The following is a 21120-nucleotide window of genomic DNA, read 5'->3' as shown; positions in this document are numbered from 1 at the left end:
CCCAGTGCTCTCTGCACTCCAATGCATGTGATACCTTACTGTTTTCCTTCCCTTGGGGTTATGCCATGGATATGGGGACCGACTGTCTGTATTGGCCCAGGACTGAGGGATTTCTCTGCATGAGGGACTTCAGTGTTAAAAGCAAGTGAGTCCCAGGCAAACTGGGATGGTTGGTCAGCCTTGCATGGGAGGGCTTTATTGGCTATGTCCTGTGCTAAGTCCTTTACCTGGTTTATCTCACGAACCTGCTCTATTGCTTCTGAGGCAGACATTTATGCTTGTTCTCATTTTGTGAATGAGGGCAGTCAGGCAAAAAGAGATTAGCTAACTTGCCCAACAAAATGCTAGTGGCAGTTTTCTTTGGATAGTGAGATTTTCAAGTGAAGTTTACTGTTTTCTTTGTGTTTTCTGTATAGTTTGACTGCATTAAATGCACATGTATTATATAATAACAATAACACTAAAACCTCAGTGTCTTAGTTTGCCAGGGCTGCCATGACAAATTTCACAAATTCACTGGCTTAATCAACAGGAATTTGTTGTTTCACAGTTTTGGGAGGGTAGAAGTCCAAATCAAAGTATCAGCAGGCCATTTTGGCCTCAGAGTGTGTAGCATTCTGGCGGTAGCCCAATCCCTACTTTCCTCACATGGCTATCTGTCTTTTTCTGTCACCACTGGCTTCTCCTCCTCCTGCTCAGTCTTTTTATAAGCATGCCAGCCATAATGGATTAAAGCATACCCCCATTTAGTTTGGCCACAACTTACCTAATAACATCTACAAATGGGTTCACACCCACAGGACCAGGGGTTAGGACTTGAACACAACTTTTGTGGGTGACACAGTTCAGTCCCTAATGTGCAATAAACCTATTTTCTTTGTGGGAAAATGAGTATTACACTGGGAATCGTTGTTTAACGAGCTGGGTCTGGAGCCCTGCTCTGGTTAATTCCCAAGCCCTTGCTCTTTATCACCATACAGGGCAGGACTGGTTTAAAGAGGAAATTACCTTTGGTCAGAACATTCCTTTTGGGGTGAACAAATTTCTTTTGGCTATAAGATGATGGATATGAAAATCTTACTCTTAGCATACTTAATTAGCACCCTGAGACAAATGCTGATAAAGTTCTTTTATTTCTCATGAATATGGGAGAGAATATGGGAGCCTGGTGAAGAGCTCCTAAATTTCTCTGTTTTATCACCAGCACTGTCCATCCCCTGCTGTCTAAAGCATCTGTCCAGTTCGAAGTGATGCCTCAGAAAGAAAGTATAATAAGGAAGGTCGGCCAGCTGACCCCACTGAGAGGGGTAGAGGAGGCTTTGAGTCCAGCTGGGCTAGAATTCTATAATTTACTAAGATAAACAACTCTTCCATTTGTGTATGCCTCAAGTATTCCAAATCAAATGGCATTCATGCTCATTCTGCTTGCTATTTCTCCTTATTAAGCCTGAAACTAAGACTCTTGGGAATATCCCTGTAATACTTCTTCCACCTCTTTCTCAGACTCATTTATCATTTGGGGGAAGCCAGTGTATATTTGAGGCTCAGAATCAAACTGCCTGCATTTGAATGACAGCTCTGTCTACTTCTACCTATGGGATAAAAATCATAACTAACTTATGGGTTGAATCGTGTCTCCCCAGAAGACCCTTACTTGGAAATAGGGTCTTTGTTGATGTAATCAAGTTAATTTGAGGTCATACTGGATTGGGGTGAGCCCTAATCCAATGACTGGTGTCATTATAAGAAATGGGAAATTAGGACATATGGGCACACAGAGGGAAGACGGTCATGTGAAGAGAGGCAGACACTGGAGTTATGCTTCCACAAGCCCAGAAATGCTAAGAAGCTGTTAGAGAAGATGCAGGGAAGGATTCCTCCTGAGAGCTTCTGGAGGGAGCATGGCTCTGCTGACACCTTGACTTCAGCTATCTGACCTTTAGAACTGTAGTGAATACATTTCTGTATGTCTAAGATACCCATCCAGTTTATGGTACTTGTTTACAGTAGCCCTAGGAAGTTAATTCACTACCTTATTGGATTGTTATGAGGATTAAACAATATAATGTATGTACAATGCCTTCTTAGCAGAGTAAAAGTTCAATACCTGTGCATCAGTCAGCATTCAGCCAGAGAAGCATAATGTATACACACATAGGTGTGTCTACATATATTACAAACGTATGCATATATGTGTGTGTGTGAGTGTGTGTGGCTAAGCAAGTCCACAGTGTGTACAGTCAGAAAGGGAAGATCATGGACAATCTTGAACCGATGGGCATGGCCTGAAGTTGTCGTCCACAGGTTGTCAGGAAGCCAAAGTCACCAGAGACTAGAACTTCGCAGGCATGGACTGAAACTGTTGTCTCCAGGTAGAGTTTCTCTCCCCTCTTTCTCTCTCTCTTCTCTGGGGAAAGCCCTAGACCTGTTTTTCAGCCCTTAAAGTCAGAATTACTCAAGATAATCTCTTATTTAAAGTCAACCAATTAGGGATTTTAAAGATTTATTTTTATTTATTTCTCTCCCCTTCCCCCGCCCCGCCCCAGTTGTCTGTTCTCTGTGTCCATTTGCTGTGTGTTCTTCTTTTTGTCCCCTTCTGTTGTTGTCAGCAGTATGGGAATCTGTGTTTCTTTTTTTGCTGCATCATCTTGCTGTGTCAGCTCTCCGTGTGTGTGGTGCCATTCCTGAGCAGGCTGTACTTCCTTTTGCGCTGGGCAGCTCTCCTTACGGGGCACACTCCTTGGGCGTGAGGCTCCCCTACATGGGGGACACCCCTGCGTGGCATGGCACTCCTTGCGCGCATCAGCACTGCACATGGGCCAGCTCCACACGAGTCAAGGTGGCCCGGGGTTTGAACCGTGGACCTCCCATGTGGTAGGCGGATGCCCTATCCACTGGGCCAAGTCCGCTTCCCTCAATTAGGGATTTTAACTTAATCTGCAAAATCCCTTCATGCAAGCACCTAAGTTAGTATTTGAATAACTGGAGACTGCAGTCTGGCCAAAATGACCCTTCAAAAAGCTGTCACAATCTGTTAGTTGCTATCATTCATATAGTTTCTTGCCACATATTACTTTAAGCTTCTTGGCTTAAAGCAGCAGAAGTGTGTGGTCTCACAGCTCTGGAGGATGGCAGTGTGAACCAGTAGAAGGGCTGAAATCAGGGTGTTAGTGGAGTCATGCTCCCTCTGGAGGCTCTAGGGTAGGATCTGTTCCTTGCCCCTTCAGCATCTGGTGGCTGCTGCCATTCCTTGTGGTCACACCCCTCCACTCTATGCCTCTGTGGCCACATTGCCTTCTGCTCATCTGTGCATATCACATTTCCCTCTGCTTCTCTCTTACAAAGACACTTGTGATTGCATATAGGGTCCACCTAGAGGACCCGTCCTAAATTCCTTAACTTAATCATGTCTACAAAGACCCTTTTCCAAATATGGTAATAGTTGCAAGTTCTGAGGATTAGGACTTGATATCTTTGGGGCTGACCTACTATATCAACTATTCACATATATATATATTTTTATTTCTCTCCCGTCCCCTCTGCCCCCAAATGTTTGCTCTCTGTGTCCATTTGCTGTGTGTTCTTCTGTGACTGCTTCTATCCTTATCAGCGGCACTGGGAATCTGTGTTTCTTTTTTTTGTTGTTGCATCATCTTGTTGTGTCGGCTCTCTGTGTGGGCAGTGCCATTCTTGGGCAGGCTGAATTTTCTTTCGCGCTGGACAGCTCTCCTTATGGGGCGCACTCCTTGTGCGTGGGGCTCCCCTACGTCGGGGACACCCCTGCGTGGCACAGCACTCCTTGTGCGCATCAGCACCGCGCATGGGCCAGCTCCACACGGGTCAAGGAGGCCCGGAGTTTCAACTGCGTACCTCCCATGCAGTAGGTGGATGCCCCATCCATTTAGCCAAGTCTGCTTCCCTATTCACATACTTTTGGAGGCTTGTTTTACACCAGGGAATTTGCCAAACTGTGGGGAAAACAAACCTGGACCAGCCATAGTCCCCGCCCTAGAGGAGCTGACTTGAATTAAATGGAGAGTTCTCAGGAGCCCGAGTAGCCACAATACCAAGGGAGACTCACTGTGCCACAGGACAGGTACCATCATGTGCTGCGGGATTTTCAATGAAGGAAGAGATCCCTCTAGGCTTTGTAGACTATGAAGATCTGGGAAGCCTTCGTGGAGGAGGAGACATTTGAATGGGGCTTTAAAGGATAAGATTGTTTAGAGCAGTTGGTTTCTAGCTTGACTGAGCATCAGAATTACTTGGAGGACTTGTTAAAAACACAGATTCCTGCAGGCTCCATCCCAAGAGTTTCAGATTCAATAGGTCTGAAGGAGGACCTGAGAATGTGAAATTTTAACAAACTTCCCGGTGATGTTGATGCTGCTGGTCTGGGGCCACATTTTTGGACCCACTGTTCTAGACAAGCAGAGGTGGTAACTGTTAGGGCAATTCCTCTCTCTTCTCTTGAATTAATTTAAATGACAATTCAAATGCTGTTTTCCCAGAGAGTCACTCTCCCATCTAAAGTAACACACTTAGTCATTTTTATCATTACTGTTCATATTACTTATCACCATTTCAGTGGTGATAGTCTACCTTTCTTGCTAGAATGTAAGTTCCCTCAGGGTAGAAACTCTATCTCTTTTTTTCACAGCACTTAGGACAGTGCCTAGAACATAGTAGGTGCTCAATAAATATTTGTTTAGTGAAATCATGATCACTCAGTTCTCATCTGACTTAAAGTTCTTTTAACTCCTCTAATTTTGTTCCTGAAACGTGAAACTAGTTACTTCATTCTGACAATTATTTTAAAAGAATTGGTCAAGTTGGCTATTTGAGAGAGGAGTTTTTTATTTTTTCAGCAAGATATTCTGGTCCACAAAGGCTATGAAGAACTGAAAATAGTTTGGAGTGTTCACAAGCAGTGGAGAAATTCCCATAAAGAAATTAGGGTTGTTTAAATTCATTTAATCTTAACATTTCCATTTTTGAATAAATATTTTATGCATTGCTCTTCTGGGATGCAAAAAGCCAGGAAATTTTCACAATAATATATGTATAAAATTTCTTTTTCCCCTGAAGTAGCACATTTTGAAAGATATCTCAACAGGTTATGACAAGTGGAACATGAAAATATTATTTTAATTTCTCTGGGCCAATTATTAGAATTACTGAGAAACATACTTAAATCACACTTTATCAGTATGATCCACTCAGAGGAGGAGGTTAGGTGAGAAAGAACTGGACTAGTTTATCATAATTAAGTTTATGCCCCAAATGCCAAAACAAACCAAATGCATTAGACACATTTGTCTTGTTGCTACTGGTACAACTGTGAAAAGGGGAGCTGAGTCTGTCCAAATGGGACATGCCACTATAAAGCAGGTGGTGAACTCTAAAGCAAATTTAAAGCAAAGTTCTTTTTCTGAGCTATGTTCCTAACTGTTCCCTTCAGAAACTGATGTCACACAATAAACAGTAATCAAAATGTTGAACGTGTGAAAAGACATTTTGAATACCTAGAAATTCATGTTAGTTTTGGATTTGATTAAACTGCAGGCTTTCTGTGAGGTCCTTCCCCAATAACTAGGACTAGAGAGGTAGGGACAGAGTCAGGTCAAGGGGTGACAGGCTCTAATGGAATGACAGGGTAACTCCTTTGGATTTGCCTGCATCCCTGAAAACTGCTAGGCTCCAGGCAAAGCAGATGCCTGGTCTCCCTAAGAATGATTTTAGGTATTGAGCCCTCTTACTAGGAGCAGTAAACAGGTTGAGTGGTCATCTCCCCTCTCTGGTGAAGAAATGATTCCTGTGTGGGGCAGGTCAAACTTTAATTCATTATAGAGGCCAATGGGCCACAATCCTTGCCAGCAGGGCCCTGAAACTCAGCAGAGTTGCAACACCTACTCTCCAGTTTGTTGGACTTACCCAGGTCAGCTTACAAGGAGGTGAGTATGGTCAACGGCCACACCAGGGAACTGAGAGAATCTACAACTGCAAGCAGGAGCATCCCATCCATCAACCATGTGGGCTCTAAGCCCCCTCTCAATTTAGAGGTGGAGTGGACATCACCACCCCAGATTCCTCAGGATGGAGGAATAAAATATGGATTAGAGTGGACTTACTAGTATTCTACCATAGAATTATTGTGACTCTAGCAATGGAAGAAATTTTGTCATTGATGTGGAGACAGTGGCCATGGGAGATGCTGAAGGCAGGGAGAGGGCAAAAGAGGTGTGATATGGGAGCATTTTTGGAACTTGGAGTTATCCTGAATGATATTGCAGGAACAGATGCAGGACATATATCCTGCCATAACCCACTGAATGGACAGGGAGAGAGTATAAATTACGATGTAAACTATAATCCATGCTGTGTAGCAGTGCTCCAAAATGTATTCATCAAATGCAAGAATATACTACACTAATGAAAGAAATTGCTGATGTGGGAGGAGTAGGGGGTGTGGGGAGTGGGGTATATGGAAACTTCTTATATTTTTAATGTAACATTTTATGTGATCTATGTATCCTTAAGAAAAAAAAAGATTAAAAAAAGTACATGCTGACTTAAAAAAAACTAAATGACTAATTACATTTACATGAAATAGCATTTACTTGTGAGAGTTCCTATTTTATTTTAACTTTAAAACAAAGGTGGATGAATTTATGAGTTCTCATTCTTTCTTCATCTTGACAAACTATGGTTTTTAAGATCACTACAATTTTGAAAATAAGTCACACTCTTGCAAAAGATGTATGATTAAAATGGGCCTTAAATCTCCTAGCCTTGTACCACCACTTTTTTCTTGTTTGTAAAAGGATTATTTTAAATATATGTTTTTATTGATGAAAAAAGAATGGCGCGAGAATAAATACTGTGTGATAGGGTTTTCTTTTCTTTCAAATTTCATGGTTTATAATTAAATACCTTTTGTTCTAGCAGACAACTTCTTAAACGGTTGTTAATTTGTTTGTTTTTCCCTTGGTATTATGGGTGATGTGTGGGCATCTACAAAGGGAATCTCAGACGGTAGCCTCACACCCACAGCCTCAGGGTGAGAGCAGTGAGAAGGCTTGAGTGGGGTAAGTGGGAGGTAGCACAGACTGCGGTATACTTCAGCTTCCCCCCTCCCCGGTGCCATTGCAGCTAATGGCAAACAAGCCAGTGGTTCTTTAGATTAAAACTTGCATATGCTCTAAAAAGGATGAAACAGTTTCTTGGACAGTCGGTGTGTGGGAAGGAGGTGCAAAATGCCTACCCAATATTAATTCTCCCTTTATTCCTTACTTACCCATTCCTAATTTTGTTTGAGGTTTCTTCTTAATCCTTTCTCCCAATGTAAAGTTGGCATAATGCCTAGTGATGTGCAGCCATCTTGTGACCATAAGTCAAGAAGCATAAAGAAAAGGCCCAGACACCCTTCAGCATCTCACCTGGCATTGTCAAGCTGCTAAACTAATAGCTACCTCCAGACTTTTACTAAATTAGATGACTTGTTTAAGCTTCAGTTACAGTTCTCTGTTTCTTGTAGGTCATTGCCTTCTAAATGATTCAGGGTAGCATAGTACTATAGTATGAAGCCAGATAACTGTTCAAGACTACTTTTTTTCTGCCTTTTTTCCACTTTTTGTGACCTTGGAAACTTAACTTACAATATTCCTTGTAAATCAGGTCCTCAGTTGCCGCATCTTGTTGTGCAGCATACAAAAGGCTCTCTGTAAATACTGTTGAATTTGTAAAACAGTATAAACTATGCTAAATGTAGAAGAATGAACCAGATGATCTTCTGAGGTCCCTTTTTGGTGTTAGAGGTTTAATTCCAGGTCGCTTCTGAAAGAGAATTTGCTATTTCAAAGGAAATTGGGGTGTGTGTTTGTGATGTATAGAGTTTAAAGAATTTTTCATTTTTAAAATGTTTTTATGTATGTGTATATATACACATATATATGAATACCTATTGCAGATAGTAATATTAATGAAATTTTTTTGGTCTCAACCCCAAAGCTGATTTTCCTGTTTCATGGCGTGTTTTGCTGGCAAAGACACTTGTCTTCTCTGAGCTCCATTTGGTTCAGCTGGCAATTCTATTATGTATTCTGTCCTTCTACCCAAAGCTTGTGTTGAAATTAATTGATTAATGTTGATGAATTGCCTTGAGCTTCATGGAAATCTGGGATTATTACCAACTACAGATCATGGGTCATGCTTCTGTGGCCAAAAGTGATGTATCTATAGCAGAATATGTTCAATTTTTGTTTTCCTTAAGCTGCAACAGTAAATGGGTCTGTTTCTGGATCTTTATGGCCTGTGACACCATGGAGCTAAAATGCAATGAATTAAAGTGACTTGTGCTCTGGATCTGTGTGAGGCCACTGCTGTTGCCTGGACACAGAGGTAGGGAGGGCTTTGGGGCATCTCAGTGGCCATGAAACCCGTGCACACCAGAAACGGCCTTGATATTCCCCAGCACTCCAGGCCCCTCTTCAGAGTTAATTAATTCCAACCAGTGGGGAATCTCAAGACAGCCTCCTCTTCAATATTGATAGACTATTAGGGAAAGCAAACTGCTGGTCAAGCTAATTATCAGTGTGCTTCCAATAACTGAGTGAAGCTCTGAAAATATTTGTCAATACAGTCGTTAAACACATGGAAAACCCTCATATATATTAATTGTTGTAGTCCCTCAAGCTGACCAACGGAAGTACTGGGATGACTTTGTTCTAATAGCTGCTACCAATCCTGCTTATAGATTCTTTTATATCCCCCCTTCCTCCTTCTTCACCACTGTTGAATTTTTTTATCTTATTTGAATTTAATTAACTTAAATTCAAATTTGAATAACCATATATTTTAGTTTCTTAGTGGCTAAAACACATGCCACACAATGGGATGGCTTAAACAACAGGAATTTATTGACTCACAGTTTTGAGGCTAGGAGAAGTCCAAAGTTGAGGCATTAGCAAGGCAATGCTTTCTCCTCAAAGACTGTGGTGTTCTGGGGCTGGCTGCTAGGGATCCTTGGCTTTTGGCTTTTCTGGAATGTTAAAAACAAAAACAAGCAACAAATACTTTCTTTGGTATTTAACAGAGAATAATGTTTAGATTAAAGACAAAAACAAGCAAGAAATAATTGAAACAGTGTTTCTGTCTGTTCCTGTGGTTTCTCTGTTTGGCTTTCACTCTACTTATAAAGGACTCCTGCAATCTGGACTAAAGTCCAACATGATTTAGCTGGGCCACACCTTAACAAAAGTAACGGTTTGAAGAGATCTAATTTTAATGAGTCCACATATATCGAAATGCAGACCAAGACCAAGAAAATGTCCAAACTGGGATACACCATTCAATCCACATCACTGTATGTGGCTAATGGTTGCCATATTGAATAGTAGAGGCCTATAGTACTTGGTGGAAGGTTCTCAGATCCAGGTGTAGGCTCAAGAGGTATTTTAAGGAGCCCTCTATTCAGGAAATCATTGATCTTATTGAGTTATGGCACATGAAATGCAAAATGAAATATGTCTGAGTTTACCAATGAGTCATTTTTATTTGTATGGCATGTAAACAAGTGACTTCTAGAAATTAAGTGAATCTTTTATTTTTAGCTTCATTTAATGTTACATAGCAAGGACCAAATTACGGAAGCTAAATTTGTCCTTATTCAAATAGAAACAGTCTCTTTTTTCCTCTCTCTCACGATTGGCTCAAAACTGTTTGATTTCTAAGCTCATGCTAATAAGTACTTACCTTTGGTTCTACAGAGAGTAACAATAAACAGGTAAATTCCAGTACTTGAAGGGTACTACCCATAGTGTAGGACTCCAAGGTATGATTCAATAAAGCATAGACTTAGTGTAATCTTTTATTCCATTGGTGCACCATTTAAGCCTGTGTAGAAATAATTTCCTAAATTGTACCCTGCTGGCCTAAATGTTAATTCAGCTTTCAGATATTTCTAGCTTATAGTCAAGGAGCAGGTTTTACACTGTAAAATCTGGGTCTACAAATTTCATTTAATTTAAACCTCTAGATTGAAAAATCACAGCTTTCAAAATGAAACTGCAAATTAATAAATGGAAGAACACCATGAGTGGATTGGCTGAATTGCATATTTTTGAAGGTTTGTTCAGATGCTAAGAATTATTTTTGACTCAGCTTCTAGGAAATGCAATGTAAAAGTTTGTTATCAGTTTTGGAAATTAACTATCTCAAGAGGTTAGTTATATTTATTTCTTTATTCATTTTAATTTCTTTGTCCTATTTTAGTATTTATTCCCTGTTTTATAATGTGTTTGATTTTTTAAGTTGTATCTGGTGGAGATAGCTATCTCTACAGTTATCGCTACAGATACAGATAGGTAACTAAAATTGTCCTCTTTACACTCAAATGTATACAGAAAATGCTTTCCTTTCTGTCTCTATTGACTATTAATATTCCATGTGTACCCCACATTTTGGGCAGTATGGCAGTTGAGATTATTTTTTGAATCCAAAACAAGAGAAAAGATTATACTTTTAAACTAATCTATTCCTGTGGGTGTGATACCATTTGATTGCATTAATTCCATTGAGGGCCCTTTGATCAGATTACTTGATAAGATAGATTTAGGACTTTTGACTGGACTTAGTGAGTCATGATCATGATTCAGATTGAGTCTCTACCCTCTTGTTGGGTCTGATAAAAATGGAGATACAGAGAGAGACACAGACAGACATGGAGAAAAGGGAAGCTATCCTATTTGATCCTGTCATGTGAGAGAGGACTAGAGGATCACTTAAGCACAAAGCCCCCAAGAGGCTGGACCCAAAGAGCAGCCCTATGCCTAACAGCTGAGAACTGAGTTTTGGGAGCTGAGCTCAGAGAAACAGTAGATTCTGGAGGGGAAGGCAGAGATCTTGCCAGAGATAGGCAGCCATCTTCACCATGTGGCAGTTGACTTTGGTGAGAAAGTGTCTCCGATAGTGACTTGGTTTGGACTTCACAAATCCAACTGGAACTGTAAGCTTTTATCCCAAATAAATCCCTTTTATAAAAGCCAACCCTCTTCTTATGCTTTGCATCAGCAGCCCTTTGGCAAACTAAAACAGGTGGGATGAAGGGAATTTATATAGTCCCCTTAGAACTTATAGGAGTTCTTAACAAGGGGTCCATGAGCTTGAATTGAAATTCAAAAAACATTATTCTTGTGGGGACATGTTGTTGTGGGTGTGATATATTTATTAAATACACAGTATAATGTGGACTTAGTGAGGGGTCCATGGTTTTCAGTTGATTGGCAAAGGGGTCTGTGGGACAAAAAATGTTAAGAGCCCCTGTTTTAAGTAAAAGTAAATTCTCTGGTCCTCATTTTTTTTTTTTTTTTTTTAATTTTCACTTATCCCATATTTTACTTTTTTTTTTTCTCAGAAGCTATGCTGTGTAAGGGAGTGTGACTTCTATGTCCTTCACAGGAGGTGATCGTTGTTGAGTCATGGGGTTGAGTTATACATACCTCTTCCATTGGGTATTGGTTGTGATATGTCTAATAGGGCTGCTCTCTGGGCTGATGTGTGACATTTCCCATCTGTTAGAAGGCAATGGCCTTCCCTACTATCGATTGTATACTTACCCTATCCCTTACTCTTCTCCTTAGAGGTGGAGTGAGGAATCTTGTTGGAGGACAACAGGTTTCTTGATTATTTGGAACATATCTATCCAAGGTCCTAAGTGTCATCCTCATTTTTCACAATAAGAATAAGGACTAGAGCAATGGCAGGTGGTCACCTGTGCAGATTCAAATTCCCTTTGGATGTGCTGCTCCCACGCTGGACATGGATCTGGATAGGGAGTTATCAGGCCTCTTTGAATCTCATACCAAACTGGGTACTTGATCTAGCTGTGCCTCTATTAGAAATAACATTTCGACTGCCATCTTCTTTTTTGTATTTCTCAAACTCAGTGGGTGAGGGTTAGGAAGAGGGGTGGCACTCAGATGCTCCCGAAATACTAATGTCTTTTCCAAGAACAAGAAGAAGTAAAATTTGGAATTTTATATACTTTAAGGGACTTTTGAGGGTCAAGAAGTTGACTTCTTTGACCTTGGCTTTTTTTCTCTTTTTAAATTTTGGCTAAGGTCTAATTTAGACTGTTCATTAAGGCCTTGGCAAATGGAAGAACTGTGTGCTTCCTTTTGAATTTCTCAGCCAGATCTGAGAGCCATTAAGAGGTATCTTCAGCTCTGGGATTGCAAGAATTGACCTTTGTCTGGAGCCAAGTTAGGAATGATCAGAAAGTTGTAGGACTATTTCCCTTTGTATTCTTCCTTGATCCTATTCAGCTGTTCCATCCTATCACCAAGCACATATTTTGCTTGTGAATCTTAGCGATACCAAAGACAACTTTACAAACATTGAAGAAGTTTATTCACAAAAAAATACAAAGAAATGGGAGCTCCTACTGTATTGGTATCAATCTCAGCTTGGGTAGAAGAAAAGGACACTTAACTGAGATTATTAAAGATGTAAAGGTCAACAACAACAAAAAGATCATTAAATAAAGTTGTGTTTGAGGCCTGACTCCTGGGTTTTAGACTGGCATTGAAGCAGATAGGAATGCCCAAATTTTTGGATGCCCCTAAAGCATAGACTTTGTATGTTTTTCTCATCTTTAAAGTGGGGTGTAATAATACTTCACAGAGTTGTTTCTGTGAATTAATGAAATCATGTGGTAAATGAGATTTACCTCAGTACATATGATTCAAACTCATGTCTCAACATTATTTACCTCGGTACATATGATTCAAACTCATGTCTCAACATTATTTACCTCGGTACATATGATTCAAACTCATATCTCAACAACATATTATAACAATAACATGATAAATTATTGCATATTATTTCCAAATGATTGTTAAATCCACTAACAAGAATTTGGTATTTTTACAGGACCCTGAAGCATATTACTTTTTGCAAAAATAAGCAATTCTATAATTTCAATAGTCAGTCTCTGACTCTTAATTTTTTGATTTATGTAGTTTTCTGCACCTTGGTTTTCTTAAAAGATAACTTCTGTTTTCAGTTTAGTTTTTTCCTCCCAAATTGATGTAATTATTTAATGACATGGGAAAATAAACGTGTTATGAAGTATGCTGGTTATTTTGCAAAGTAATGAGTAGATTTAAAAAATGTTTCAATGTATTTTTAATTTATTTTAAAAAGATAACATAGATTACATGAATTGTTACATTAAAAAATATAAGATTCCCATATATCCCACTCCCTATACCCCCCACTCCTCTCACATCAATAACTTCTTTCATTGGTGTGGTACATTCATTGCATTTGATGAACACATTTTGGAGCACTGCTACATAGCATGGATTATAGTTTACATTGTAGTTTACACTCTCTCCCAGTCCATTCAGTGGGTTATGGCAGGATATATAGTGTCTTGCATCTGTTCCTGCAATATCATTCAGGATAACTCCAAGTTCCAAAAATGACCCCGTATCACACCTCTTTTGCCCTCTCCCTGCCTTCAGCATCTTCCATGGCCATTGTATCCACGTCAATGATATAACTTCTTCTATTGCTTGAGTCACAATAATTCTATGGTAGAATACTAGTAAGCCCACTCTAATTCATATTTTATTCCTCCATCCTGAGGAATCTGGGGTGGTGATGTCCACTCCACCTCTAAATTGAGAGGGGGCTTAGAGCCCACATGGTTGATGGATGGGATGCTCCTGCTTGCAGTTGTAGACTCTCTTGGTTCCCTGGTGTGGTGGTTGACCACCTTCACCTCCTTGTTAGCTGACCTCAGTAAGTCCAACAAACTGGAGAGTGGGTGTTGCAACTCTGCTGAGGCTCAGGGCCCAGCTGGCACATGGACATTCCAGCGATTCAAGTCTCCTGAGCATACACAAACCCCAGCACCAACCACAAGTTCAGTAAAAGGGAGAGAAGAGGCATGTGTAGAAAAGTCACATCTAAGTCCAACTCCATCACACTCAGTAGCAAAAATTCCAGAGTAGGGGCCACTGGCAAGGTAATGAACCCTAGAACCATCTGTAATGACCATAGGACCTAGGCATTTCCATAGCACTCAGGAGCACCAGTACCTGGGTTTGTATCTACTTTGGCTGTCTCTGAGATCCTTCTGAGACCTGCGTAAACGCCACCACTCTGATGACCTCCAGACTCATTTTTTTTTTTTTAAGATTTATTTTATTTATTTCTCTCCCCTTCCCCTCTCCCCTCCACGCCCCCCCCCCACCATTGTCTGTTCTCTGTGTCCATTTGCTGCGTGTTCTTCTTTGTTCGCTTCTGTTGTCAGCGGCACCGGGAATCTGTGTTTCTTTTTGTTGTGTCATCTTGTTGTGTCAGCTCTTCATGTGTGCGGTGCCATTCTTGGGCAGGCTGCACTTTCATTCATGCTGGGCGGCTTTCCCTACGGGACACACTCCTTGCGCAGGGGAAACCCCTGCATGACATGGCACTCCTTGCTCACATCTGCACTGCACGTGGGCCAGCTCACTACGGGTCAAGGAGACCCAGGGTTTGAATCGTGGACCTCCCATGTGGTAGGCGGACACCCTATCCACTGGGCCAAGTCCGCTTCCCATCCAGACTAATTTTGAAGTCTCTTAGCCATATAAACTCATTTGTAGATGTTAACTTTACTTTTGGTAAAAAAAAGTTATAATGTATGGATGTGTAGGAAAAGCTGGAGTAGTGAGATACGCAAATATCAGCAGTATTTAGCTCTGTTTAGTGATGAAATACTCTTCCTTTTGCTGTTCTGTGTTTTTTGAAATGTGATTATTTCTGAAACAAACAAACAAAACAAGTTTCTGGAAGGAAAGTTTTTAAATGCCAGGATTTGGGAGCCAGCAGCCTATGTCTGATTCCCAGGAGGACAGCGTCAGCCTTGTGCCTGTGGTCAAGCCCAAATGTGGAATATTGCTCTTTAATTTTCCTGTTGGATGCTACTTATAAGAATGTTTGCCCTACCCTTGACGTTCTCAGTGTGCTTATATTCCATGGGACTTTATGAACATTAACTGGCACAACAGCAAAATGATGCTTGCAACTTTGGGTTTGAATTACTACAAAGTAGAACTACTACTAAACAAAAGAGTCTAGAAATCAAGTGTGCCTACCACAGAAAACCACTGGCTTTGCTGGTATTCTTGGACTTCACTTCATTTTCAACTTTCACTGCCAATCTATTTTTGTTTCATGGATTCTGGAAGAGGTAATTTTTCTCACATAGAAACAACATGAATTTTTGCAGGGCAATGACCACTTGATGGCCTAGCTAATCAAGTCTACTGATAACGTGGTCTTGCCATTTAAGTACTCCACAAAGTCAAAAGGTAGTGTAAACATCCAAACCTCCTTGAAATCAACAAATTTGTATGAAGAGTGTCCCGTTTTTTTTTTTTTAAAGGGTCTTTGTAAAGTTACCAAATACAGAATAGCTGGCTACAATTATACTGATGTAAATGGGACTCAAAAAGCTAAGATTTTCTCCCCAAATATTAAGACTGCAAGAAGCAATTTATTTGAATAGCAAGCTGTATATAAAAATTGATGCCACCTTTAACCTAAAATATTTTTAAGTTATTTCCCCAAACTCTCTGCCTTTTTATACTGCAGCATTTCCAGGAAAGATCAAGAAATGAAACTGCCATGAAAGCCCAAGAAAGAGCACAAACCAAAATATAAACCAAGGCTATCTTTTGCATTACTGCCATCTCTCTAGTATACTCTCTCCCCTGCCTTTTACAGTAAGTTAGTATAGTCATCTTTGCCATAAAATATTTCAAACATAAGTAAAAAAGGTACAGAGAGAATTCTTTTAATAGCAATGACATAAATTTTGGGGAAAAATGATTTTAAATTAAAATCTTGTATCATCACAACAAAGACCAAAATATCCTTTGCTTTGCCCTTGGGCAACCAAGAAAAATTGAAATGTTTTATAATGTAACTATAAAATAAAAAAGAGGTTTGTTGGAAATAAAGAGCACTCAGGGCTTGGAACCCAAGTTACTTAATACTCTTATTGGATCAGTCCAAGTCATAGAAATAAGGTCCTTTGTCAGAGCAAGGGAAAAATCCATTTCAGGATAGTTTTTCAGGATGAAAGGAAGATGTGTCTTCAGTGAGAGAAATGCTTATTGTCAAATGATTTCTTGCTAATTTTTTTGAAGGTTTTAGACTTCTCAATTTTCTTGACTTTCTGATAGCCAAACCCTCCACTTCCACCTCTTTTTTTTTTTATAGATTTATTTTTTATTTTTTTCTCTCCCCTTTCCCCCATTGTCTGCTCTCTGTGTCCATTTGCTGTGTGTTCTTCCACATCTGCTTGCATTATCCAGTGGCACTGGGAATCTGTGTCTCTTTTTTGTTGTGTGATCTTGCTGCGTCAGCTCTCCATGTGTGCAGCACCATTCCTGGGTGGGCTGTACTTTTTTCACGTGGGGTGACTCTCCATGCACTCCTTGTGTGTGGGGCACCCCTACGTAGGGATGCCCCTACATGGCATAACACTCCTTGCGTGTGGCAGCACTGTGCATGGGCCAGCTTACCACATGGGTCAGAAGGCCCTGGGAATCGAACCCTGGACCCTCCATATGGTAGACAGACTCTCTATCAGTTGAGCCATGTCCACTTCCCCCATTTCTCTTTTTAAATTTGCTGTCATTGCTGTTCAGATCAATAAAGGGAGGCACCTTGAAACTGAATGACAGAGCAACCTGAGGTAAATTTAAGTTATTAAAATAGATTTGCTTCAGAGAATGAGAATCATGCTCAAATGTACGCCATATGCTTTCTGGGCTGACTTATGAAGGAAGAAGTTCTTTACAATCAGTTTCTCAAGATGAGAATAAATGTCAGAAATTTTGGACTAGGAAAACTCAAATTCACTTAATGGGACCTTGGATTACTTCAGGTAAGGAAGGAAATACAATCTTTCTGGGTGCAAAATGAGCAAGGCACATCCTCTTCCACTGAGGCCTCTGGCTGTTCTACCCATGCAATGAATATTCCTTCATTATGATATTCAGTCAATATTCAGAACAATCCAGTTGACTGCAGGAATATCCAGGCCTCCAGCTGCTCTGTCTTTACACAACAGTATCTCTGAATCTGCATTGCAGAAGTAACCATAACTGGTTTTCAGCTTATTTTGCTTCTTTCCATGAATGGCCAAGTCATGCAAATCAATGTAGTTCAGCAAGTTGTAGTGGTATTTCACAGATTTGCAGGTTGAAAAGACACCATCATTTTTTTCTTTAGGTTCTTCTTAAGGAATGTGAAGAGCAGAAGGAATCTTTTCTCAGAAGGACAAACAAACAAAGGACAAAGGCCATCTGCTGTTGCATTAGTTTTATCATCATCAACACCAAGACATAGTGGCTCCTTTTTAGAGAAATTTTTGCCAGGTCTTCAGCTTTTCAAGTTGGTTGGCAGAAAAGAGCGTGGTCTGCCTGTATATTCGCAGAAGTTTAATAACTTTTAATTCCTCTTCAAACACAACATCCAAGATACAATCAGCCTCATCCATAACCAGACACTGTAAGTTTTATACATAAGCCCTGGGGTATTCTGTGTATGGTCCAGGAGTCCACCTGGGGTGGCCACGATGATCTTGATGCCATTAGCACGTTTCTGTGCTTCAGCAGATTTGTTTCTACCACCTGTTATCAATCCATATGTGTGGATGTGGTGAGTCTTTAGCTCCTTAAGCCCACCAAAAGTCTACATGGCGAGTTCCCTAGTGAATGAGAGCATAAGGACTACTGTTCCATTCCTGGGCATGAAGTTTAACTTAGCAATGAGTTCAACAGCAGGGATGAAAAATGCCAGGGTTTTGCAGCCTGTGTGTTTTTGTAGCCACTAGATCTCTGCCAGACAGAAGTGGTCTGATAATTTTATGTTGAATTTTAGGCACGTTTGTAAAGCCCATTTCTTTTATGGACTTCAGAGTATTTTCATTGACAAGACTAGTGAGGGATGCCAATGAAGTATCCTCAAAAGCTCCTGTTAGCCTTAGGGGTAAGCTGGGCTCTTCACTGTCATCTTCATCATCTGGCTTCTTCACACTATTTTCTGTTTCTTCAGGAACTCTGGTCACTTCTTCTTTAGCCTCCTCTTCATCTTTAGTTTTTGCTCTTTTTTGCATGAGGCCAGCCTTTTCTACCATTTTTTTCTTTTTTTGATTCAGAATTGGTGACTGTGTTGCTGCTTCCCCATTGGTTAATATGGTAAATTTCTTTGGGGCTTTTAAAAACTTTTACATTTTTTCACTGTTTCATTAGATATATCTCCATTTTGGCTTCTGACAAGCTCACATTCATAGACTGTTTTAGGGACTTAACTTTTCCAGCTTCCCCAGTTTCTTCAGATGTATCTCCATTTTGGGTTTCTGATAGGCTCACAGCTGAGGACCCCTGTAGCTTTAGGCTTCACTGCCATCATTTTTGATCTTTCTTCTCTATCTGCTTGTACTAGAGTTTCATGGATAAGTGAGACAGGATGTCCATGGAGCCCCTTCACCCTGGCACCTCATCCCCTTCAATTTAGTTTTGCTGGTTACATGGGGTGTGGATGTGCTATATTTTGCAGGGTTTGAGGCAGCATAGGTGGTTTAAGAGAAGTCCTACATTACCAGAATTGTGTCACTGAGAGCCAATTCAATTCTGCAAATTGTCGTTTGTTTTGTAATAGTTGAAGAAAATGGCAGTGGAAAATGGACCGTCAGATAGGTACTGGTCTAATGTATCTTCCTAGCTAACAGTGATAGTCCATTATTAAATAGGGTGCAAAAATAAAGTCATTTTGAGGTACAGTGTATGGTTTCTTTAGAATAATAAAATTATCTACATTAAGTCTCAGGATAGTTACCTTGAGGTAAAACTGCATCCTGATTTTCTAAACAGCCATATGTAATATCAACAGTCACTCTAATTAAAGTTTGCAATATGACACAATGGGAGAAATGAAGAACTTCCCATTTCAAGTCTGTTCCTCTACTACCACTTCATCAAATGTCTAGATGAAAATTAGTCATCACAAACTTACCTCAGGAAGTATTTATTGAGCACCTATTAAATACTTGGGACTGTGAAGGATACAAAAACTTTTGATAAGCTCTCTGCCTCATGGGATACAATTGATAAGAAAGGACACACTCTAAAAACAGTTAAGGAATAATACAAGAGTATGAAATTAAGTGTCCAAGCAATTGGTAGAAACAGAAAATGTTTTAGAAGTTCAAGGAAGTGGAGATCACTGTGGGCTTAGGAAGTTGAAAAAAAAACTGGACTGTGAAGGAGTCGTAAGAGAGTGGAGGGCAGGACACAAGGATTTATTCAGAGCAGGGATGAGACTTGAGGTACCCTGCAGACACAGGGTTACAGTGGACTAATTACCTTGGCTGGTGAGGAGAGTTTATGAGGCAGAGTTCTGCAGGTAGGTGTGAACCATAAGAGAAAACCAACAGCCATCTATGCAGGCACTGTGGTTTCAGGGAATGTGTGGGCATGGATGTGGGTAGGCAGTGCTGTTCAAGGTGGTCACCTAGGAATAGGAGGTAGCGTGTTCCTATTATAGAGGACAATTCTGGAGAATTATCCTAGTAGATGCTCTTTCAGGCCTGGGGGTGAGGATGGCAATGTCTGGCAAAAGAGAGCTAGTAAGGGTATCTTAACCCACCATGGATGGAAAACTCTGTGGATGACATTGGTACTTTGCCAAGAAACAATACATAAAGGTTCAATTGTATGAGGAATAGTCTTATGGTTGCAACTTAATTTATGTGGCTAGTTTCCCCTGGCTCTCCTTCCTGAATTACAACCATTTTGAGGTTGCATTATCCCCAGTCCAAGAGAAAAAGGACAGAGGGAGGGATAAGAAGAGAGCCCTCCCTGGAAATCCATCATGCAAGCACTTGCCAGGCTAATATGCTTCAGAGATCTTTTCTCTTTTATTACATCATCTTTCTGTTCATAAATTTAAACTAACTTATCAATTCCAACTTTACTCTTTGGAAGTCCCTTTGAAGATCAGAACTGATCTATCTATCTATCTATCTATCTATCTATCTATCTATCTATCTATCTATCTATCTATCATCTCATTGAGTTCCCACCATTCAAGATTGTCATTCTTCATTTTGTTAGACTAGTCTTTACACTGACTGCCAAGATGCCATAACCATTCTTGTTTCCATGTATTCAACTGTAGTTTCTCAAACCTGAAAGTTCTGATATTTAACTTTGATCCAATTTCTACCCATCCTTCAACATTCATCTCAAGCCCCATCTGTTCCAAGAATTTTCCTCTCTCAATTTTAATCCTGAACGAAATCTGTTTTCTCTGGACCATTAAGGGACTAAATGACTAAAAATGTATATATAGCATAGAATTAGAAAGGACCAACATATTTAAATGTTGAAGACATCAGAACATATTGACCTACACTCTTAGTAATACTATTTCCAGTTTTATTTTGAGGATCAAGAATATTGACCAGCAGAGGTCAGCCTCTGTTTAAATGTTTTGAGTGGATGGGAAATGTCAGCCCATTCCCTTTATTTATTTATTTTTTGGGGTGACCAACTTTTAATAATACATATTTAATTTTCAGAAACATATGCTAACCATCAACAACATTATCAGGGTTACCAGATGTTATTTCATTGGTACATTATATTGATATTTACAAAGGCTTTCAAATTCAACAACTCAAAACAAAACAACTTAATTTTCAAAACTACAATGCTTTTAAAAATTAAAACAGTTCATGTTTACATTATTGTAAAAAAGAAGACTCAATCCTTAATATGGTTTACTTTTTGTAAGTGAGCAAAGCCTGGTGCTCATGGATAAAGAATGAAAAGAATAATTTACATAGAAACACTGTGCTCCAGTATTGCAAAAAAAAAAAAAAAAAATACACACACACACACACACACACACGCACACATAAAAAGAAACTAATCTTAAGTCCACAATTTAGACCATTCAAAAAATTGTCCCCAAACTAAGAAATTCATAAAAAACTTTTTATATGAGGTTATTGACTTATTGAAAACCTATATAACATTTCAAAACAATAAC

The 21120-nt window shown here is 39.8% G+C and overlaps 1 pseudogene; it reads right to left on the bottom strand.

The window, feature by feature from the left end:
- Positions 1–16153: 16153 nt before the first annotated feature.
- LOC101446288 (ATP-dependent RNA helicase DDX18 pseudogene) lies at positions 16154–18542 on the bottom strand (annotated as a pseudogene).
- Between the last annotated feature and the right edge of the window lie 2578 nt (positions 18543–21120).

Source organism: Dasypus novemcinctus, chromosome 10 (assembly GCF_030445035.2).
Source record: "Dasypus novemcinctus isolate mDasNov1 chromosome 10, mDasNov1.1.hap2, whole genome shotgun sequence".
Lineage (NCBI taxonomy): Eukaryota > Metazoa > Chordata > Mammalia > Cingulata > Dasypodidae > Dasypus > Dasypus novemcinctus.
Note: the sequence above shows the minus strand (reverse complement) of the source record. Positions and strands in the feature narration are given on the sequence as shown.